Here is a 24,691-nt window from a genome sequence, read left to right on the forward strand (position 1 = left end):
TAAAAAAACAACAATGTAACCATATTACAGCTTGAAAAACAGAAATGCCCTCTAGTCCTACACCCCCAGCGCATGACTATTACCCACTTGTACATTTCCTTCTTTGTCCCTGAACTTACATATTTTATATGTACAGTATCAGAGTATCATTTTCTATTCCTTTTTAAACTTAGCATTTCATCACAAACATTTGTCCACATTCCTATGAGGTCTCCATAATTGTTTTCAGATCCAAGTTTTAGGAAGATGAATGAATTCATTGAACAAATATTTTTTGAGCACATGCCAGGAGCTGTTCTAGGCACTGGGCAAGGCCCCTGCTCTCCTGGAGCTTATTTTCTGGTTGGGAGGACAGACAACAACAAACTAACAAATGAACAAGATAATTTCTGATGGTGAGGAGTGTGGTACTAGCAGAAATCCAAGAGGGAAGTGAGACAGAGAGGCATGCTGTGCAGTTAACTTCAGAAAGGGCAGTCAGGGACAGAGGTGACCTCTGAGCTAAGACTTCAGCCATGAGGAGACACCAGCTAAGTGAGTTCTGAGAGGAGGCATTCTAGGACAAGGGTACTGTGAGTGCAATGGCCCTGAGGCAGCAACATGTTTGGCATGCTTTAGGAACAGTAAGAATTTAGTTGACAATGCAAAGAGCAGGTTTGGGGAAAGAAAGACGTGGCAAGGGACCTGGTAGGCAGCCACAGAATCCTCTGAAACTGCCCTGAACATCACTTTGGCCAGAAGCAGGGACCAGGGAGTCCTAGTCGTTCAAGTCCAGCCATAACATAGTTGTCAGAGTTACCTCCAGGCCTCTTCTTGGGAAGGAGCCCAGGAGCCGGCACCAGCCGCATGCTCAGTGCTCTAGCTTTCCCAGGTGCTTTCCAGAGCCGCCACATGAAGCCACAACCCCGAGAGCCCCGGGGGCCTCCGGAGCCCGGCGAGTGCGTAGGCAGGCCCAGCAAGTGCCAACCTGACAGCTGATGGCAGCCGGGCCCCTCCCTGCCGCCCCGCCACCTGCACATCAAAGTGGTGATGCTCCTGGCACATCCGCTTCCTCCAGCCCTGAGCCCACGGGCTGGCACTGTGCCCCCAGCATGCAGCCTCTGCCCTGCACCCCCACTCGCTGCTCCCAGCCCTGGGCTTCATAGTTCCTCCTTCCCTCTCAAATCACAGGCTTACTCCAGAGATGGGCCAGTCTGGGTCAGGTCCCCTGTGAAACTCACATGGCTCTCTGATTTCTGCCTTGTAACACTCACTATTCTTTGTATTAATCCCTTATTATCCATCTTCCCCTTTGAACTGTAAGCTCCAGGAAGGTAGGAACTATGAGTCCATAGTGTTTAGTATATCATACAGTGCTGTCAATAGAAATATAATGTGGGCCATATATGCAATAAAATTTCCTAAGAGCCACATTCAATTAGCAAAAAAAGAAGTAGGTAAAATGATTTTTTAAAAATACATTTTAAAAAATATTTATTTATTTGGTTGCATCAGGTCTTAGTTGTAGCATGTAAGACTAGTTGCCCTGTGTCATGTGGGATCTTAGATTGTCAACCAGGGATCAAACCCCCATCCCCTGCAGTGGAAGGCGGATTCTTAACCACTGGACCACCAGGGAAGTCCCATAAATTTTAGTAATGTATTTTCTTTAACTCAGTAATTCAGAATATTATCATTTCAACATGTGGTCAATATAAAGACTGCTAATGAGATATTTTATATTCTTTTTCCTTATACTAAGCAGTCAAAGTACAGTGTATATTTTACATCACAGCACATCTCAATTAGGATGCTAAGTTTTCATTGGAAATACTCAATCTTACTTGGATTGCATCAAATTTATGGGTAGAGACAATTCACTTACCCAAGTTGTGCCAAATGTATATAAAAGTTTTCCAGTTGTGGAATGAAGAGCTTTTAAACTTTGGATTAAGTGAAATTAAATAAAATTAAAAATACAGTTCCTCAGGCACACTAGCCATATTTCAAGTGCTCCATCGCCATGTGGCTAGGTTACCACACTGGAAAGCAAAAGATATCAAAAGTGCCCACATTCGTAGCAGGAATGCATTGATAAATCCTGCGTTCACCATTTCCTGGTAATATGTCTTGGGCCTTGGGGTGATTTTGAATACCCACCAATTCTTTGGTACTCCTCCTGTCCAAAGGTGGAGGCTGATTACTCTCTCCTTGAGCGTGAGCCAGACTTAATGACTCACTTGGAAGGAATGGAATGTGGCTAAGCGACAGAGGGTGACTTCCAAGACTAGATCTCGCTGTGTGCTCTGGGCCCATCTGCCTCTGCCCAGGCTCTCACCTGTTCTGTCTTGACCTCACATTACCCCAGAGAGAAGGTCTCCAGCTCCCTAGCTGCTACACAACGGAGGGCGCGTCAGACGGGCAATGCTCTCACCCACGACCACGTCTGAGCCTCAGTCTTCAGGTCAAGCCCATGCTTGGTCCAGGGTAGCGAGGTCATAAGGTCACAAGGCCAACTTTTCTCAGAAGGTGGCCAAAGCACCAAGGACATAATGGTCTTGTCTCCGTCAGGTCCTTGGGTGAGTCCACCGATGAACGTGGACCTGTTTGCCTTGTCTGTCATATCATGGCTGACAGTAGGACTTGGACCACCCATCAGGTGGCTGTGAGGGTCCAGGGGGTGGATCAGACAAGACCCTTTCCAACAGGAACATCTCGTTTAAATACTACTGCTGTGACAAAGGCAGCTTTCTGCGAACATGAAGTAGAAAAATGTAGGCATCGTCCTATCCATCAGGGCTGTCCTATTCAAAGAAGTCACAGAGACTTAGGACACTGGGCCCATTTTAAGCACCAGTGAGATGAAGAAGATGAAGTTGAGTTTAAAAAAAAAAGAAGCAGCTGTTTCTTGCCTGTGGCGTTTCTAGCTTGTGCACATCATCCCTGTAATATTTCTTCTTCCTTTTTTGTTAATGGCTTGGGGGTTTGAACACTGTTTTGTTCAGCCACACGGGGAAATGTTTAATGAATCCTTGTGAATATTCATTAAATGCTGTTAATATTTTCTGGTGGGGGAGGCCCTGCTGCCCGTCCGGCGGGTCTCAGAACGGCAGCAGGGGAAGCAGCCCACCACTTGATTTCTGTTATTTGTTTTCCATTTCGATTGCCCTATTTTCTGAGACCTCAGGTGGTTTGCGGGGGCCAAGGGTGGAGGCAGGGCTGGCTTCCTTGCCTCCTTTCCCCAGACTCACAAGGAGTTTTAGAGAGGGGTGGTATGGAGTTAAAGATGACTACCCCCTGCCCCCCAGCGACCACACTCCTTGGTACGTACCTCCAAGAAACCCTCACACGTGCACAAAGAAATATGCCGGGAATGCTCCTGGCAGCACTGCTTGCAATAGCAACAAAGAGAGAAACCACACAAATGCCCATTAACGGGAGGACGGATGGACTTAGAATTTTCCTACTAATGGATTGCTACGATCCAGGAATGAAAATGAATGACCAGGCCTGTGTATTACAGTTGAGTCTTTTTTATTGAGATATAATTCACACATCATAAAATTCACTCTTGAAAGAGACACAATGCAGTGGTTTTCAGGATATTCATTGGGCAACCATCACTGCTCTCTAAGTACAGAATATTTTCATTAACTCCAAAAGAAACCCCATACCCATTAGCAGTCACTCCCCGTCTCCATCCCCAAGCCACCCCTAATCTGCTTTCTGCCTCTATGGATTTGCCTGTTCTGGACATCTCATATACATGGAATCATATAACATATGGTCTTTTGAAACTGGCTTTTTGTTTCTTCATTTAGCATGGTTTCAAAGTTTGCACACTTAGTAGCATGTAGCAGTACTTCATTCCTTTTCGTGGCCAAATAATATTCCACTGTATGCATAGACCACTTTTGTCTATCCATGGATATTTGGACTGTTTCTGCCTTTTCACGCTTATGAGTAAGGCTGCTATGTACATTCACATACAAGTTTCTGTGTGGACATTTGTCTTAATAATTTTGAGTATATACCTAGGAGTGGAATCACTCAGTCATATGGCAATTCTACATTTAACTTTTTGAGAAACTGCCGAATTGTTTTCCAAAGTGGCTGCACTATTTTATGTTCCTATCAGCAATGTCTGAGGGTTCCAATTTCTTCCTACCCTCACGTGGTTGAATTGGACAGATTATAATGTAGAGAAAAAAGCAAGTTGCAGAAAAATCTGTGCAGTGTGACACCACTTCTAGGAAGTTTGGAAACGTGCAAAACAACACCATAGATTACTCAGACCTACACTATGTGCAATTAAAGTGTAAAGAAAGTCATAGGAATGGAAAATACTGAAATATGGATAATGCTTCCCACTGGAGGTGATGAGAGCAATGCGATCAGAGTGTGTGAATATACGGGGCTTCCAATACACGTGTGCTGTTTTATTTCTTAAGCTAGGTAATGTTCATGGGAATCATTGAATTATTCTTTATCCTTCATTGTGGATTTTAAATATTTCCTCACGAAGTATTATTTTACATTTATTTTTAGGTAGGGCATATTTTGGGGCTTGCCAGGTGGCACTAGCAGTAAAGAACCTGCCTGCAATGCAGGGGATGTAAGAGACACAGTTTTGATCCCTGGGTTTAGAAGATCCCCTGGAGGAGGGTGTGGCAACCCACTCCAGTATTCTTGCCTGAAGAATCCCGTGGACAGAGGATCCTGGCGGGCTATAGTCCATGGGGTTGCAAAGAGTCAGACACAACTGAAGTGACTTAGCAGGGCTTATTTGACAGTTACAGCTATCTTTAAGAAGCTACTCTGTGGGAATCTTATGGAATTGGAGAGTTTCTGAAATGGAAAATCTCCTGAGGGTCTGAGTCCCCATTGGAACACATAATTCCCCCCTACTCAAGCTGGCAGTGTTATGGGGCATAATGAATATTGTCTTTGGGATCTTTATAAGTAAAGAAGCTCCAACTATAAGTAACCATCGTGGCTTGTAATACAAAAACTCTTTGTTACCCCTCCCTTTAAGAACTGGAACATAATTTCTCTCCCCCTGAGTATAACCTGGCCTACGTAACTTTCAACTAATGAACAGAAAAAGGCAGAAGTGACAATGGGTTATTTGAGAGACTTGGTCATAAAAACCAGTTTGGCTTTTTCCTTTCTCTGTCTTTTGATCACCAGATCCTGGGGAAAGCCAGCTGCATGTTGTGAGGACTCTCAAGCTGTCTGTCCTCTGGGCAGACCCCTGTGGTGAGGAACTGAGGCCTTCTGCCAATAGCCACGTGAGCAAACCATCTTGGGAAAGGGCCCTTCAGCCCCGGCTGAACCTTCAGTTGCCTGCAGCCCAGGGCAGCCTCTAGACTGCACCCATGAGCCAGAACCTCCCAGCTAAGCTGCTTCTAGATTCCTGACTCTCTAAACTGTGTGAGATAATAAATGTTAGTTGTTTTAAGCTGCTACATTTAGTGGTAATTTGTTACACAGCAATAGATAAGTGATAAAGGATTTATTATCTCACATAGCAAGCCTCTTGAGGGAGAATATTCCAAGGTGGGTAACTCAGTTTTAAATCTCACTCTGCCATCTTGAATGTCCTGGTTTTTGTCTTCAAGTTTGTCTCCTCATGATCTCAAAGTAGCTCCCACAGCTCCAGACACCACATCACTATAGATCTCTTCCACTGAGTGGAAAAGGAAAAAATATTTTCCTCACATGTGCTGCAGTAGACTTCTCCATATGTCTCTTTGGGCCAAGCATATCACATACTTCTGCCCAGACAGGACTGCCAGGGGGAATGGAATCACTCCGAATGGCTTGGGCTAATGCCAAGCACCAGTGCTGGCCACAGAGGCATACTACTCTGATCTCCCTGCTGCAATGAGGGTAGTCACCCGGTAGCCTGCCGGTGTAACACCTTTGATGAATCTGCTGCAGCATCCATGCAGATACCCTGTTTCCCCCAAGTGCTCCAGAACAGTGGCTGTATTCATGGTAGGGGTCTGAGAGCCAGAAAATTTCCATCCCATGTGGGACCCTACCCCACATCAGCCCAACTAGGCCTTTCTCAAAGCTGCACTGCAATCTGAGCCTCCTCCTCACCAATCCTCATTCCTTCCTTCCTTCCCCCTCTCCTTTCCCAGGTGTCAGAACAGCATTGTGACTCGCAGGCTCCCTGTCTCTCCCTGCTCCTTCCCTCTGTCCCTCACAGGCAGCTCCCCGATAAATCTCTTGCCCATCTGTCATCTTGGCATCCCCTTCCCAGGGGACTCAAATTGCCGCTAGCTCTCTGTGTCTCACTTTCTACATGTGGGATGGTGTACACCTAAAAAAAATCAGGAAAGAGGGGTGCAGAGTATGCCTCTTGGGTAGTTAGCCTGCTGGGTGTTCACAATGTCAGATGAGCAGAGACCCCAGCTCCCCTTGGACTGCTCTTGGGACTTGGAGAGTTATTAATACTAACCTCTCCGGTCTCAGCTGCCTCCCCTGTAAAAATACACTCGGGATAGTGGACCACTTAAACAGCATCTGTAAAGCTAGCATATAATAATAACGGCAGCGACCATCTGAGTGATTCCTGGTTTCAGGCAGTTTACATGGCTCATTTCATCCTCACAGTTACTCTCTAGGGTTGTGCTATCTGTGGCCCCAAGTCTGAAGCCCAGAGAAGTTGAGGAGTTTGCAGAAGTCCCCCATGAGTAAGTGACAGGGCGAGTGTAAAACACAGACAATCTGATCCCAGCACAGATGCTGAGGGGCCATCGGGCTCTACGGAACACTGTAGGTGTTTGACGTGTGCTGGCATTGGTCTTGACATTTCCACAATGGGGCAGTTCGGTGTGATGATTGCTATCATTTACGGAGCGTAAGCTGTGTGCTGGGTGCTTTAAATAGATGATCTCATTGACACTTCACTGCAACCTGTTGAGAGGGGGTTTCTGCAGCCCACTTTACTGTCCAGGAAGCAGATGTATAGTTAGGAAGGGACAAGGTTGGGATTCCAGCTGGGTGGGCAGGATGACCTCAGAGTCCGCAAGCAACCTCTGCACTGCCTCCTGTTAAGAGCCAGAGCTTCCACAGAAAGGATCGGCCTGGAGCCCCAGTTCTACCCCTGAGCCGCTGACATAGGGCAAGTTACTTAATATTTACTTAACACAAGCCTCTGTTTCCCTAATTTTTAAATGGGAGATAGATAACACCTAACTCAAAAGGGTTTTTCTTTTGTTGGTATTGTTTTCTTTTTCTTTTTTTGCCGAGATTTAGATGAGAAAACATCTTTAAAGCTAGGACAGTGTCTATTACCTGAGGAGGCTCTTAATTAATCATCACAGGATTCCAGGCATTGTTGACATTTATCTCTGATTCTTGTCTCCACAGAAATCATAAATCTGGTTCTGATTATCACCTCATGCACAGGTTCTTCCCAAAGATTCACAATCTCATGCTTTTATCTGTTCTCTAAAATACGATCCAATTTACAGAAGTTTGACTTACAACTCCTTTATAAGCCCAGCTGGTGTGTAAAGTGATGCATTCTGTGGCCCATTGCACCACAGAGCACAAGGCCCCAGGGACCAGGCCAAGAATGGGAACCTCAATTCTTTGATAATAAAGGATCCTTTTTGTAAAACGAGCTCCATCGGCTCACATGTCTGTGGAGACAATCCAGATTTTCCTGTTTAAAACAGAGTCCCCAGGATCTCATTCCCATAGGGGAAGCTGGAAGAATAAAAGATGAGTGACCACACCTCCAGCTGTTTTCTAGAACTCGTGGATCACAGGGCTGTGACAGTCACCCCTCACTCAGTTTCCTCATCTGTACAATGGGCATGATATTTGCACTCTGTGGTATCCTATACCCGGCAGGCATGAAGGGACTTGGTGCAGTGAATGTTTGTAGAATTGGATTTAGTCATTCATGTCATTCAGCATGGGGTTGTTGTCATTCACATCACTTAACAAGAGTTTGTTGAGGGATTTCTTAGATCCGAGAGAAAGATAGGATGGGATCTATGCCGTTCTAGAGGGTTACTGCCTGGATGGCCTTGGGAAGACGCTTTATTTAAACTTATGACTTCTCTCTTCACCCATTCGACTGTTCTATGTTCTAATGTTATTTGGGATTTCAAAATAAATGGAACACGGCCAGAGGGAAATAAAAAAGAAAGCAATTAAAACAATGGCTACTCTGAGACATGAAAATATATGTCCACTTAGCATCTGTACCCAAACATTCATAGCAGCACTATTCACAATAGCCAAAAGGGTGAAAACAGCCCAAATGGCCATCTGAGGACAAATAAACCAGATGTAATCTATCCAGACAATGGAATATTATTCAACCGTAAAAAGGAAGGAAAGACCAGTTCATATCACCACACACATGAACCTTGAAAATATTATACTAAGTGCGAGAAGCCAGGCCCCAAAAGATCCTGGAATGTATGATTTTTGTTCACACAGAAGTCCAGAATGGGGAAATCTAGAGAGACAAAAAGTAGGTCAGCGGTTACTTAGAGATGAAGGCAGGGAAGCAAGGTCGGAGACTGGAGAATTAAAATAACAGTGGCAGCAGCAGCAATAATAATAAATAATGACTCTGTGTGTCCATCACCCTCTCCCATCTGCCAAGACACGTGCCCCGAGGAACAACCACTGAGTAGAAATGCACGTCCTGGAACTTGGTCATAGGAGGGACTGGAGGAGTGTGGGCTGAGGGCATAGAGGAAGCCTTGCAGAGGAGGTGGAAATGAATGAACAGGTAGCAGATTCACCTGAGAGCGGGAGGCAGGGGGTGCGGCCTTCAGGGAGCAGTGCAGGAAGCCCATGCCAGGAAGGGTTTGGGGCTGGGAGTTATCAAGGTGCGCTTTGTGTGGGGGGGTGTTGAACCAATGCATCCTTCAGAGCCTGTTCTGGCTGGAGCAGCAAGGTCGCTGTAGGAGAAAAATAGTAGATGAGGTCAGAGTGCCGGGAGGGTAGGATCGTGGGGGTCCTTGGGTGGCCATGATTTCATCTTGTAGTTCTGTAAGCGTCCAAAGGCTTTTGAGCCGGGGGCTGACATGACTTCATGATTTAAGAGGCACTGAGGCTGTCCTTATGCCCAGAAGTCTTCACACACACGCGCACACACACACACACACACAGAGCAGCAACTTGAGTCCCAGAGCTCAGACACTCAAGTCTTTCCGAAGGAAGAAACTAATAGCCTAACCCAGGGTGGGGAGTCCTCAAGGGATCCATTTCCAGGCGCTCCTGTCTTCAGAATTAAACAACAAGAGTAAGTTCAGCGCAGACAGCTCCATCTGGACCCCAGCATCAATAAATTCCACCCTGCCCCCAGGAATTGCACCCCTCCCCACAAGACAGCCCCTGATGGGGGACCAGAGAGCGAGTCCTCTCCTGGAGGAGGCCTGGGTCTGTGCACTTCCGCCAGCCCCTGTCTCACCCCTGGGGCAGCGGGAGGAGATGGGCATGTGCCAAGGATGGAAAACACACAGGACACGGAGACAGGGACCCCCAGGGTGGAGCAGGCACAGGGAGAAGCCAGGAGACTAAGGGCAGGAGAGGGGAGCCTCAGTGCCCACAGGCTGGATGTGACTGCAGGCTGAGAGCCCGGGGCTGCTTGAATAACCGTGTTAATCTGTGTGCATCCCGAGGGGGGAGCCCCTAGGCTCCATCTCTAATCAGGTCGCTACTCTCATTTAGAGGGTTTAATGTACCGTCGTTCATAGTGGGACCCGCGGTGTCAGCCTGTGAAGCCGCTCAGAGGAGCGGCTTTTCTGTCCCCTCCACTCCTTTCCCTCCACCTCTGCCCACGAATCTCACCTGGGCCCAGGTCTGTTGCCCCCAACCTGCCGCGCGGCTCCCCCCAACTCTTCTCTGAGATGTCTGCCCCTGCAGTGCCAAGGTGAGTGTCCTGAGACACAAATCTGTCCCTACTTCAAACCCTTCCTGCCTCCAGGCCTCAGTGCAACCTTGCCCAGCCCACCCCCATGGCTTCATCTCCTGCATTATCTTCCCCAGCTAGGCACTGAGTGCCCGGCACAGGGCAGACGCCCTGCCTCCTCTGTGCTTGGTGGTGGGGCCGTCCTGCAGGCTGTAGGGTGTTGAGCGGCATCCCTGGCCTCCACCTATTAGATGCCAGGAGCACCTCCACCCCATCCATGGCAACCAAAGATGGCTCCAGATGTTACCAGGTCGCCTCCCTCTGCCACTGAGAACCACTGCTCTGTAGGCATATACTGAAGGTCAGGAACACCTGCTCTCAAGCCCGACAGACCTGGATCCATCCTTCTGCCCTCTGAGCCACACAGCATTGGGCAAGTCACTTTAAATGAAGACAAAACGGTGCCTGTCTTGTAGGGACTGTGTGACTGTCAAATGAGGTGATCCATGAAAACTAGGTGCACAGCCAGCACGTAATAAACGCTGCCTGGTGCTGCTATGCCGTGCGTCATTTTGTTCCGTGTTCCTGGCTTCACCTTTCTCCGCCCCCACCGCCCCCCAACCTCTTGGCCAGCCAACTGTGTTTGTTCTTCAAGAATCAGCTGGTCCGTCAGCTCCTCTGAGAAGTCCCTCTTGACCGCTCCCAAATCTTGGACATTTCTCCTCCTCTCCCACCCCGCCATGTGTCCCACCTTGTACTGAAGTTGTGTGTTTAGGAGTGTGTCTCCTGCACCTGCCTGTGAGCCCTTAGGGGCAGAGGTCTTTAACCACAGCGCGTGCGTTCATGCTGAGTTTTTATTGGCATAGAAAAGTGCATGTTGGTGGGGACACACTTGGTTGTGATCCTCAGAGATTAAAAGCCTGTGTGTCTGGCGTGGGTTAGGTATAGTGGACTGTGATCCCCACAGAGAGGACGGGAGGAAACTCATTAACTCAGAGCACATCACACACATCCTTGACCTCATCAGTTTAAGGCAGGGATGATGCAGGTAAGGTGCCCTGTCTCTGGGTCTCAAACCTGACCTCCGTGGCCCATGGTCAGTTGACTCAGGGCCTCAGTTTTCCCATCTGTATAATGGCAATGATCATAGCTACCTCCCAGGGTGACTTTGAGGACAGAGGTGAGGCACCCTGGGCAGTTTTCTCATGACAAACATGCATCAGACAGCAGGCAAGCAAACCGAGCAGGGGATAGGGATTCAGAGAACACTTTGCTATGGAAGACCAGCCAGGGTTGGCAGTGGTGGATGGGACTGTGTTTTCGCATCAGGGAGAGTTTCCTTTCCCTTGTCTGTGGTCTTAATCTAGGAGATGGATGGGACACACAGCTTATTTTTCCTGTTTCAATGTACAGGAAGGTCTCCATGTCCACGAAGGACAGAAGCACAAAAAAGCCACTTAAGTCGTAGTAGCCGATATCTAGCTTGGAATCCAGGAAGAATTAATTGATAACAAGGGTCATTAATCCCCAGAGCAGGATGCCACCAGCACAGATAATAGAATTTCAATTACTGGAGGGTTTCTTGTCTATTAAAGCCCTCCTGTTTCTACAAGGCAGTGCTTAACTACCAGAGCCCCCAGGACACCCTCCCTGCCACATCACTGAAGACCATTCTCAGCATCCTTTGACCTCTAGAAGCACTTACTGCCTCTGTTCTGTCTTGTCGGGGTGTGTGTGTGTGTGTGTGTGTGTGTGTGTGTGTGTGTATTTGGAGAGACAGAGAGAGAGTGTCCCAACCAAATCCTATCAGGAGTGTAGAAAGCTGTGTCCTTTACCTTGCAGTAGCTTTTTCTCCTAAAATGCTTTTGTAAGGTATTCAATCAATATCATTCCTTTTTTAATTGTACAGAGAACCTATATTCATCGTAGAAAAATCCTGACAAGCCAGAAGAAACACAACCAATCACCCATAACCCCTCTACCCAGAAAGGCCCAGTGTTAACATCTTTCCATGGTGGTTCTTTGTCTTTTAAGTTCAGCCAATTGCATGAATGCATGCAAACTATGCAAGAAGAGGGGGTATAAAAAAGTACCCCCTTTCCTACTTCCCCAGTCCCTCCCCACAGAAGTCACTGCGGTCAAGCATTCGGTGTAAACTTGCCCACCATCTTGTTGTTTTGTAGACATGCGTGTATAGATAGATGTTTTAAAAAAAACATGCACAGGGTCACACAATGTGTGTGTTTCTCTGATTTGCCTTTTTGTGACCTGACACTATCTATGTCTTGGAGAGTTTTATGTACCCACTCTTTCAGATCTTACTTTTTCTCTTGGACAACTGGGTAAGATTCCATTACATCAACAAACTGTGATTTATAGACCCACTCCCCGATGGGCACTTAGGTTGCCTCCAGTCTGTCACTAATACAAAGTGTGCGTCTTTGTCCACCTGTGCAAGCATTTTTGTGGGAAAGATTCATAGACATGAAATGATAGATCAATGTTGATAGACATTGTCAAATGGCTCTCCAAAGACTGTCTCAAATTATCTCTTTCCATACAGTGCATGAGTAAATCTGATCCCCCTTACCCTTGACAGCACTGGAAATAATCAGTCCTCTTTTTTTCTTTTTTTGGTCAATTTCCTGGAAAAACACATCATCTTCATTTGCATTTCCCTGATTACTGTGAAGCTAAGCATCTTTTCATATGTTTATTGGCCATCAACCTTTCTATACATATGCAGCCATATACACTTTTTAGATGTCTTACATTGCTTCATTGTAAAATCTGCCTTTTTTTTCCCTCCGAAGTGCAGAAAGGACATCTTTCTATGTCAGCACACAAACTTCTGCATCATTCGTAGTGGCTATATCATGCGTCAGTACCACTCTTCAATCAGTTCCTTATTGTTGGGCAATCAAGTAGGTCCCTAATCTTTTGCTGTTTTTGCGAAAACTGTAGTGAATGTTGTTTACAGATAAACAACACACTGACCACTCTGACTTCCTTGGGATGAATCCCCAGGAGTGGAACTGCTGGTCAAGGGATGCACATATTTTAAGGCTATTGCCGCTTATTGCCAAAGTACTCCCCGAAGAGCTGGTTGGCAGGTCTGGTTTCTCCACCAGAAGCTCATGAGAGTGTCCTTAACCAGATATGGCCACATGTCCTCCTGTGGTGGGGGGGACAGGAATCACCCCCAGTAGATACCCTCTTCCTTAGAGACAGAGTGATCTGAGTGCTCAGGCAGCTATAGACAAATATTCTGTTTATTTCTGCCAATGGTCTGACTCGGTGGTTCTCAAGGTTTATTGTGTCCGACTCTTTTACAACCCCATGGACTGTAGCCCACCAGGCTCCTCCGTCCATGGGATTTTCCAGGCACGAGTACTGGAGTGGGCTGCCATTTCCTTCTCCAGGGGATCTTCCCCACCCAAGGACTGAACCCGCATCTCCTTCATTGCTGGTAGCTTCTTTAGCACTGAGCCACCAGGTGATTTGTACATGTTACCATTATACCCTATTTCATGGGCAGAGAATTTTCAAGGATAACTTGACTCCATCCAAAAAGTCTTACATGCTGATACTAGAACCCCACTTGAATGTGACACTACTGGTCTCCTGAAGAGCCCTGCACTGGTCACAAAGGTCTTCCCAGCACAGGCTCTCTCTCATGCCCAGGCTTCTGTGAGGTCAGTGGTGACAACTTGCCACTGTTGGACATAACAGCATCAGGCCATCCACTGCAGCCTCAGGCCGGCGTGGTGAGGCGGGCACTGTGACTGCCCCATTTCACAGAGGAGACACTGAGGCTCACAGACCTCAAATAACTTGCCCCACATTACATAGGCAGTAAAGAGCGAGGCCATTTGACTGCAAGTTGTAGTGCTTTTCAATAGAAAGCATGCACAGTAGGTAAAGAAAATGTCTACAACCAATGCTTATATATTGATTAACATTCCTGCCTTCGTGATTCTGACTCAGGCAGGTGAAAAGTAAAAGATGCAGCCTCCATGGCTCCTTGCTTTTGTCTTCAAGGGGGCAGAGGTTGGCAAGTCCTGAGCTCTGGGCAAAGTGAAGGCGTCCAAACCCGAGACTCTTGAGTGCTGTTGGAATCATTTCCGCTGTTGGGTTGTAAAGCTATGACAAACCTAGACAGCATATTAAAAAGCAGAGGCATTACTTTGCCGACAAAGGTCCATCTAGTCAAAGCTATGGTTTTTCCAGTAATCAAGGATGTGAGAGTTGGACTGTAAAGAAAGCTGAGCACCAAAGAATTGATGCTTTTGAACTGTGGTGTTGGAGAAGACTCTTGAGAGTCCCTTGGACTGCAAGGAAATCAAACCAGCCAATCCTAAAGGAAATCAGTACTGACTATTCATTGGAAGGACTGATGCTGAAGCTGAAACTCCAATATTTTGGCCACCTGATGCAAAGAACTGACTCGCTGGAAAAGACTCTGATGCTGGGAAGGATTGAAGGCAGGAGGAGGAGGGGACGACAGAGGACGAGATGGTTAGATGGCATCACCAATTCGATGGACATGAGTTTAAGCAAGCTCTGGGAGTTGATGATGGACAGGGAAGTCTGGTGTGCTGTAGTCCATGGGTTCGCAGAGTCAGACACTACTGAGTTACTGAGCTGAACTGAACTGGGTGTTATTAATTGTCTACGCCTGTAGGGTTGCCATTTGGGGCCTGGGAACTGTGTTTCTGTTGTAATTTAAAAGGATAATCTTTTTTTTTTTTTTTTTTTGCAGTTTCCTTAACTGCAAAAACCCCTAATTTTCCTCCTTCACCTCCAGGAAAACTCTTGACCCTAATAAAAGTGAAGCCCTTTGAGTCCCCTGGAGGAAGGTGTGCCTGCAAAGTCAAGGGTGTGACTAGATCAGCCAGGATCTTCCTGTTCTGACCAAAGGAGCCAATTAGATGATCTAATGGGAATCCTTTTTGTCATCCAGAAATTATATGATGCTGTGAAGCTGCCCACTCTTCTGTGCCCTTGATGATAATGATAATGTCTCCTTCCTGAGTCACAAAATGCCAAATGTAATAACCTCTCGTGGCAGCCTTGGTGTTAGCGGCCCTGCACCCATTTGACTGCTGGGCAGAGTGAGGCAAAGAAAGATCAGAGGCCTGGCTCACCTTCCCTCTTCCCTCGGCAGGGACACTTGCCCAGTGGGCTCACTGAAAGCAGGAGTCATATTTCTATACCATCAATCTGAAATTCCAGCTACAGCAGAATTTCCCCCAAAGATTTTTTTTGGGGGGGGAAGGTAGTGTTTTGGGGAGCACTAGTCTCCTGGGAAACTCTGTGGGAGCTTGGAAAATGCTTCTAGTCCTTCATTAGCTTTTCTTACATACATTAGCATATTAAAGGCTCTGAGAAATCCTGTAGTAAAGGCACCTTTTTTTAGTTGTTATTAATCAGATACTCAGCTGGTAAAGAATTTGCTTGCAATGCAGGAGACCCTGCTTCAATTCCTGGGTCATTAAGTTCCCCTGGAGAAGGGATAGGCTACCCATTCCAGTATTCTTGGGCTTCCCTTGTGGCTCAGATGGTAAAAAAATCTGTCTACAATATGGGAGACCTGGGTTCGATCTCTGGGTTGGGAAGATGGAAGATCCCCCGGAGGAGGCATGGCAACCTACTCCATTATTCTTGCCTGGAGAATCCCCATGGACAGAGAAGTATGGTGGGTTACAGCCCATGAGCTCACAAAGAGTCGGACATGACTAAGCACAGCACAGCACAGCCTGATGCTTTCAAAATTTAACTGACCACAGACTCTTGCAAATAGCCCTTAACACCCCTTGGATGCCCTTCTGATAATTCTGTGTTTGAGACATTTAAACGATCTCTGTTGTCCCAAAAACTTTTGCAGAGAGGCCCTAAAGTTGGGGATAAAGGAAATAGAGGCCATAATTGGAGCACAGGTGATCAAAATAGCAAGATGGCTCCTGGGAAATTTTCCCCATCTTTCACGGGTGCCGTCTGTGAACCTGAAGGCCCCCCGACCTTAAGGATGCCCTAGCCCACGTCAGGTCAGATACAGTCTCACCATTGGCGTATGTCGTATTTTACAACCATTTTTAAACTGGGACAGAATTGTTGCCTGGTGCTGAAATTGATGGGTGTGTACCTTGGGGACAGTGTTGAGTTGAGGAGGGTCCTAAAGAGAGAATGAAGATGGAGCCAAGACATCACAGAACGGTGTCACCCACCTTCCCCAGGAGGGGTGCACAGGCTGAGGAGCCTGTGAAATGCTCCTTAAGTGCTGGATGGGTGCTACTGGTGTGAAAGGGACCAAGCGTCGCCCACATCAAGGCAGCACAGAAGCGGGGACGCCTGTTTGTCTGTCTGTCTGCAGGCCTCCTTCCACAACCACCTGAGGCAGCTGAAAAATCCAGCCCTGTGATGTTAACCGGAAGGAGGTGGATGGAGGAAGTCGGGACAGACAGAGGTGGAGATAGAAAGTGAGACGGGAATTAGGCTAGTACAACGATGGCCATAGTGTCCTTGGCTTTTGCTTTCTCGGATCCAGCCTCCTGTCAACTCACACAACCCAGGTGTCTGTTAGCCTAGGCAGGCTACAATTTACTGAGCACCTACTATGTATTGATTCCTGTGCTAAATATGTTCTATATATTTTTTTTCCAATGAGGAGACTAAACAGTGTGTATTTTCTCCTAGGAGGAAGGCATTTCATCTCCATTACAGAGATGAGGACTCGAAGAGACCCGAAGGCTAAGGCACCGATCCAAGCGTGCACAGCTAGGGTGACAGAGCTGGGCTTTGAACTTGGACTTCATCAGTCTTGAGACTTTCTGTTCTCTGGATCTCGTGCTGTACCGCCTGAGCCTTGTGGACCAACGAATGCCCTCTTCCCTCCCTTCATTGTCTTTTACCGAGACAGACGACCTATGTATGGAAAAGGGCTTGAAACATATATGTCAGTATAAAGGTAGTTATCAGTTATAAATAGTTATAATACTCATACATCAACCACTTAGGCAAAGAAATAGAACATAGCCAGTGTCTTGGCGGCCCCTGTGCTCTCTCCCAGAGGCACCCAGCATCCGAGCCCTTTAGATATTTATTTGTAATTGTTTTGCCACATATGTTTACATCCCTACACTATTTCATTTTGTCTTGCCTGAATGAGAATTTTATGTAAATGGACTCACACTCACAAATTCTTTTTTCCCTTGCTTCTTTGCCCTCAACAAAATGGGAGATTCAGACATGCTCTTGTCCACAGCAGTGGTTCATTCATTTCATGGCTTTGTTGTACTCCATTGTACGAACGTGCAGTAGACCACCCCTGCTACCGCTGCTGGGTATTTGGGTCATTTCCAGATTTTGGCAATCATGACATTGCTGCATTGTTACATGCGTCTGTGAATGCACATGGGTAGGAGTTTCTCTAGAACACAAACTTGGAGTGGAATTGCTGGGTTGCAGCCTGTACTTATTTTCGACTTGACTAGATATGTGGTTTTGCAAGAGCTCCTGTTCCTCCGCATCCTCACTAGTGTTTTTCGCTGTCTCCTATCTTTTCTTCAGCATGATCCTCTGTTATATGTTATCTTCATCAATCTGCTCATGGATTTGCAAAGGCAAGTGGAGGAGCCCAGCGTAAACACTGGCTGTACCTACACCGGACCCTGTGTTTACTGAATCAGACTCACCAAGGGAGCAGCCCAGGAATCTGTTTTTCATAACCTCCCCTAGTGGTCCAGATAATCAGCTCTGTTATCTAGAGCCTTGACGCATTTTTTTGTCCTGGGATTCTTGTTCCAAAATAAATCTTATTATGCAGGGTGCCATATGTGCTTAGTCGCTCAGTTGTGTCTGACTCTGTGCAATCCCATGGACTGTAGCCCACCAGGCTCCTCTGTCCACTGGGATTCTCCAGGCAGGAGTGGGTTGCCATGCCCTCTTTCAGGGGATCTCTTCCCAACCCAGGGATCAAACCCAGGTCTCCTGCATTGCAGGTGGACTCTTTATCATCTGAGCCACCAGGAAAACCCAAGAATATTGGAGTGGGTAGCCTATGCTTTCTCCAGTGGATCTTCTCAACCCAGGAATCAAACCAGGGTCTCCTGCATTGCAGGCAGATTTCTACCAGCTGAGCTATCAAGGAAGCCCAGAATGCCATATACAAAACAGATAGAATGGGAACTGCCCTGCTTAGAGCAGGAAGTCAGAATGGAGGGCCCAGTAAAATAGACTGGCTAGCTCTTCACCACACTCATTCCTGTTCCTCCTGTAACAGAGTTAGACCACATCTCCCTGCCTCCTTTGTGAATAGGTGTAGCCATGAGCTCTATCCAGTGAATGAGGGTGGAAGTGATAAGAGATGGGGGCATATCCAGGCCTAGCCCATAATACTCCATCCCATCTGAAGGCTAAATGCAAAGAAACTGAGAGATCCAATCTCAGTCATGTCCAACTCTTTGCGACCCCATAGACTGTAGCCCACCAAGCTTCTGTCCATGGGATTCTCCAGGCAAGAATACTGGAGTGGGTTGCCATTCTCCTCTCCGGGGGATCTTCCTGACCCAGGGACTGAACCCAGGTCTCCTGCAGTGCAAGCAGATTCTTTACCGTCTGAGCTGCAAGGGAAGCCCCGACTGAGAGATGGGCAGAGCCAAAAGCTGAAAAGAACTGGGGACCCTAAATGATCTTGGGGAAGGCTGCCTGCCAATCAGCATACCTATCTGGGATTTCACACAGTGAAAAATAAATGTCTATTGTGTTAAGTAATAGATTTGTAGGGGGCAGGGGTATCGGTTTGTTACGGCAACTGATATTGCCTTAGCCCATCCCTACTGTTGGTCCCCAGGGCGCCTCCATGGAGTCTTAGCACTCTGTGAAGCCCTGTGGAAGACCAGAGCTGTAGATGAAAGGAAACACTGCATGCAGTCACAAGGCCTGGGCTTTGAATCTCCATTCCCCTCATAAGAGGAGGGAGAGAGGACTCCACCTCCCTCCGCTTTTGTATGGCTTTAATGAGATAATATATTTGGAAAGTACTCCGGGTGCGGTGAAAGGCTTTTCAGATGTGAGTTATATTTAGTTATTGATACTGCATTTCTGTGTGTGTTTCTTTCACTACATCCACAGCCAAGCTTCTCTCCAGTGGCTACTCCACAGAAACTGGAGGAGCATTAATGCAGTAAATCTCAAAACTCTGCCCCTCTCTCCCCACTCCAGGCAGGGCTGGGCCATGGTCCCCAGAGCAGCTGACCCCAAGCATAATGCAAATACTGCGTTCCATCAGGCTATTTTAAGACAGGCGAGGAATAAGTCTCCCGCTCTCCCCATAAGAAATGTACATCATTCCCTGATCTTTAATTTCCTTTTGATTAAAAAGAAACCAGCCTATCTGAAAAATATCTACTATCTCTCCTTATGCTGAGAGATGAGAAGTTAAAAAAAAGAAAGTCAAATGTGCTTTCTGGCCCTTCAGAGTCAGAGGGACCCCTTGAGAGGGGTCTTGCTATGAGGGACTTGCTATGAGAGTTGTGTGGATGTTTTTGGTGAGTGATGAGGGTTTAGGCTCAGTAGGCTGGCACTTAGGATTATCTTAGTTCTCTGGGCTAGAAGAAGAGGTAGATTAAAATTCTTCTGAAATGTGTGATGGAAGTCATAGCCTCCAGACTAGCCACGCCTTGTCTGATGGCTGAAGGGAAGAGGAGGGGGGAAATCTCTACTTCTCCCCTGGCCCCCAAACCTTGACCCGGAGCCCTTGTCTTCTCTCACCTTCCTCCTTTCACTTGGTCCATCTCCAAGGTGGTTGTGCGCCCATTCACAGATCAGCACCTAGCAGGGCGGACAGTTCCCACTCTCGCAGGCCTACCTACAGCCCCTACTGTGTGCTGGGCATCGTGCACAGCCCTGAGCCCATACTCCTGTAGATGAAGCCCTGTTGTCAGCTCTCAACCACAGCAGGCTTTCTAACCAGGATCCGGTCCACCGTCCCCTCTTCCACTCTGTCAGACCAAATCAGAGGAAGCCAGGTCTTCTTACTCATAACAAAGTACGCGTCACTTTCCCGGGGCTCCCATAACAATTGCCACAAGTTGAATGGCTTAAAACAACAGAACTGTATTTGCTCGTGGTTCTGGAGGCCAGATATCTGAAATCAAGTTGTCAGTAGGATGGGCTCCTCCTGGAGGCTCTGGGGGAGAATCTGTCCCATGCCTCTCTCCTGGCTTCCGGTGGCTCCTGGCAACCCTTGGTATTCCCCGTCTTGTCAACCCATCACTCCAATCAGGTTCCACAGTCACATTGCCTTCCTCTCCTTTTGTCTCTCTGTTTTCTCCTCCACAAATACACCAGCCATAGAATTTAGGGTCCAACATAAACCCAGGATGATATCGTCTTAGATCCTTCAGTAATTACATCTGCAAGATTCTGTTTCCAAATAAGGTCACATTCTGAGATGCCAGGTAGATGTGATTTTTTTTTGGGGGGGTCACTATTAAACCCACTGCAGTCTCCCTATGGACCTCCAAAATCTACATCCATCTCACAATGCAAAATGCTTCCACCCTACCCCAACGTCTGGAAATGGGCACTGAAAGATGGGGGTGATTATAGAACCTCTCACAAAGTGCCACATGGACAGTAAAATAAGTCATTAGCAGGCTTAGTACAGTGCCTGACTGATAAGAAAGAAATGCAGTGAAGAGTGGTAGTAGTAGAAGTTTTGTACAAACTATGCCGATACACGACTGGATGGATTTTCCCAAGGCACTGCCTTTTTTAAGAAATCACTTTCTTCCTTAAAAGCCAACAGGGTTTCCCACTGCCTGCAAACCAAAGTCTGAGCTCATTTGGTTAGTGAGTAAGGGTTCTGCAATTGGCCCTCCATCAGAACTTCCTCTCTCTCTCTCTCACCTCTTACCCTCAAGCCCAAGTGATACCCAAATTCTCCCAGTTCTTCCTTTATGTCCCGTCTACTTACTTCTACCAATGTCCCCCTGTGTCTGCTTGGTGGTACCTCCTGGAAACTCCTGTTCACAGTGAAGCCCACCTCCGTTGAGCTCATGTGGCCACTACAGGTGCTCACTTGGGTCACCAACTTGGACATGTTGTTCTTTTTTCCTCTGTATTTTTTTCCTCTGCTCTACCACAGACCACGGTTTCATGAAGGCAGGGACTATGTTTCTGCATGAGGGACTCTGTGCCACAGAGATCTCACAACTCTGCCCTTTAGGCGAGAAACATTAACATCTCTGTACCTCAGGTTCTGAATCGATAAAATAAGGGTCATTCTATCTCCCTGTTAGGGTTCTTGGGGGGGTAAACCAAGTAACGCGGGTAAAGTGCCTCGCGCCTAGGCAAGCAGTGTTCTCTTCCTTGGCAGGATGCTACCCCCTGCGTCTGGTCCATAATGGGTTTGTACCAGATGGAGGCTTTGTAAACAGTTGTGGGTGATGGTGAGCATTGAGAAGAAAGGACGCATTCTGGCATAGATTAGGGCATAAACTTTCAACCAGAACAATAATAACAGCAACATGTATCAGGCAAGCTGCTAATGCTTTCCATGCATCATTATTTAATCCTACCATTTTACCAAGAAACGTATGTTACACACAGTGCCCAGTAGAGGTCCCGCTATGTAGTAGTGGGCAATCAAGGCAGCCCCGGGAAAAACCATCCTGGCCAGGATTAAATAGGGATGTGCCCCCAAGTTTATACATTCCCCCTCCATCCCAGGAAGTCATCTGGTGGAACACCCCCCACCAAAGACCCCCCCCTTGTCTGCATCCCCAGGGTGCCCTGACTCAGTCCTGTCCAGTTCTTTGTGACCCTTCTGGACTGGAGCCCGCCAGGCTCCTCTGTGCATGGGGATTCTCTAGGCACGAATACTGGAGTGGGTTGCCATGCCCTCCTCCAGGGGAATCTTCCCAACCCAGGGATTGAACCCAGATCTCTCGAACTGCAGGCAGATTCTTTACTGACCAAGCCACCAGGGAAGCCCAAGAATACTGGAGTGGGTAGCCTACCCCTTCTCAAGGGGATCTTCCCGACCCAGGAATCGAGCTGGTGTCTCCTGCATTGCAGGCAGACTCTTTACCAGTTGAGCTACCAGGAAAACCAGTGTGCCCTAATGAAGTGCATTTGTCTCCTAGGTCTCCCAGGGGCCAGAGAGCTGACCCAGGACGCTAGGGGAACTGTACAGGAAAGGCGGATGCAGGAAGAGCTGCTGAGAAATGGATGGGCACTATTCCCACGGTGCCTTGAGAATGTTCATGAGACAGATGCTATGGGAGAGGGGGGTGGGCAGGGAAGTCGAGACACGTGATCAAGGAAGGCTGCACCAACCTACATAAATGGAGTAACAATTCCTTCCCTTCCTCTGGGGCTCTCTAATTGCACAAAGTGCTTTCCGGCACAGGGCAAGGGAAGTACAGTGCTCTGACCGGAGCAGGGAGCTTGCCAGCCTTTGGGTTCCAAATTTGGAATGTGGGCGGGGCTGCTACTTAAAACAACCCCACCTGCCCATAAGGCTGGTGCCCGAGTCCTCCCTCAGAAACATGTATATTCCCAACAGCCTGCAGGAGACAGAAGCAGTCTGCCTCAGAGTCCATGAAGGTCAAATATGGGAAGCTCAGGCCACAGCAGGCCAGCCACTGGGAAGGCAGTGGGAGGGAGAGCAGGGGCCAAGTGGTACCTTTCACATCCTCCACACGCATCTTTCAGATGGCCATCTGTGAGTCAGCCTGAGCCCAGCTCCAAAGAGAATGGCCCAGCTATGGTCCTCAATATTAATAATGACAGCCGGCAGTGTTTGTATGCCTTGTACAAATGCCCCGAACAGCAGACCTTGTACTGTGCATGCAAAGGAAAGTGATCACCTTGGACTTGAGTAGCTCTCCTTTCCCGGGCAGCTCCAAGGATATGATTTAGTAGATTGTTGCAAGGATATAGAAAATATTGAAAGTAGAGCCACTCCCTTATACAGGATAATCCAGTTAAGAGTTCAGTCTCTGGAGAAATTTAAGTGTGTGTTTGAATCACCTCTCTGCTCACAGAGCTGCCACCAGCCCACCCATCACCACTGTGGGAATTAGGAAAGGATGTTGTTGTTCAGTCGCTAAGTCATGTCCAACTCTTTGTGCCTCCCATGGGCTGCAGCACACCAGGCTTCCCTGTCCTTCACTATTTCCTAGAGTTTTCCACTGAGTCGATGATGCCATCCAACCATCTCATCCTCTGTCGCCCCCTTCTTCTCCTGCCCTCAATCTTTCCCAGCATCAGGAAAGGATGCTCAAAAGGACACCATTGAGTCTCCCACTCACCTTGTTTGACTTTAACTAAGTAATTTATCCTTCCTGAGTCTCAGTCTCCAAATCTGTGAACCAAGGATAGTTATGTCCAGTCTGGCATTAGTTCCCAGTTGGAGGCCAGTAAATAATAGTCCATATTGACTGAATGGTTGCCCTCTGCCAGGCTCCTGGTCTCCGCTCTCTAGATGCACTGTCTCAATTAGTCCTCATGACAGCCTTGAGGATGAGCAACATTATTTTTGAGTTCATAGTTGAGGAAGGGAGGCGAGGAACTCCCCTTTTTGTGAAACTCTTAAGAAATCCAGAGGAAGCATTTCTCTCCATACTTCAGCTCCTCGGGCTGGATTTACCCACATTCCTCTTAGAATGTGGCTTCATCATAGAGAAATAGCAATCATACCATCTTTTTTAAAGTTCAGTGATACAAACCAGTGACCAGGTATAAACTCTGGCATTTCCAATTAAGAGTCACCTTGACTCAATAGGGCCATCAAATAAATCAAGCCATTTCTATATATAGTTATGTTCAAAAGACATGTTCTGTCCCAGGGTTGCTCCAGTGTGAATGGAAAAGGCTTGCTAGTTTGTATTCATGGATGGGTCCCTACCCCTGGGAGCAGCATCACTAGCCTGGTCAGGTTTAATGCCTTGAGCTTCATCTGAAGTTTCCACTTTGATCCCTACAACAACACTGACTGTTATTCTTACCCACTTTAGACACATGAGGAAACTAACGTTCAGAGAGGTGAAGTCAGTTGCCCAAGGTCACACAGCAGACTGGCAGAGCCAGAATTTGAACCCAGATTTCCTGCCTCCAGAGCCCATGATTGTGACCACTTCACTATATTGCCTTTTTCTGTACCAGCAATGTCTTGGACTAGGATGGGGGGATTTGGGGAGGGGGTTGGGGGCAGTAGATACTTTTTAATAGTCATCATTTTTTTTTTTAAGAATAGCTTTAGATTTACTGAAAAATTATGAAGATAGTGAAACCATTCACCTCAGACTGGGACTTGAACCCACGTGGCCAGGACCTTAACCCAGCCAAAATCCTGCTTGGAACTCTAACCCACATGACAGGTACTTGAACCTAGCCAAAACCCACAGTCTTCCGACTGAGATCACACACCTGGTTTCAGAACCTAACGCAGCTCAACTTCTGGGTGTATCATCACAGAAAGAAATCAATGAGAGACAAAGTGATAAGTAAGAATTGATGCTTTTCAACCATGATATTGGAGAAGACTCTTGAGAGTCCCTTGGACTGCAAGGAGATCAAATCAATCAATCCTAAAGGAAATCAACCCTGAATACTCATTGGAAGGACTGATGCTAAAGCTGAAGCTCCAATACTTTGACCATCTGATGTGAAGAGCCAACTCATTGGAAAAGACCCTGATGATGGGAAAGACTGAAGTAAGGAGGAGAAAGGAATGACAGATGATGGATGGCTGGATGGCATCACCAACTCAATAGACTTGAGTTTGAGTAAACTCCTGGAGATGGTGAAGGA

The 24,691-nt window shown here is 47.2% G+C and overlaps 1 long non-coding RNA gene across 2 annotated transcripts in view; it reads left to right on the forward strand.

Annotated features, from left to right (window-relative positions):
• Positions 1-17,121, forward strand: part of LOC110122419 (uncharacterized) — a 70,595-nt gene extending 53,474 nt beyond the window's left edge. The window contains exons 1-2 of one of the 2 annotated variants that reach the window (XR_002309230.2): positions 12,672-12,795; positions 16,568-17,121. This is a non-coding gene — a long non-coding RNA (uncharacterized lncRNA). Of the gene's footprint in view, positions 1-12,671; positions 12,796-16,567 lie in introns of those variants that run through there. The other variant, XR_011490552.1, reaches the window with a different exon arrangement.
• Positions 17,122-24,691: the final 7,570 nt, after the last annotated feature.

Source organism: Odocoileus virginianus, chromosome 12 (assembly GCF_023699985.2).
Source record: "Odocoileus virginianus isolate 20LAN1187 ecotype Illinois chromosome 12, Ovbor_1.2, whole genome shotgun sequence".
NCBI lineage: Eukaryota > Metazoa > Chordata > Mammalia > Artiodactyla > Cervidae > Odocoileus > Odocoileus virginianus.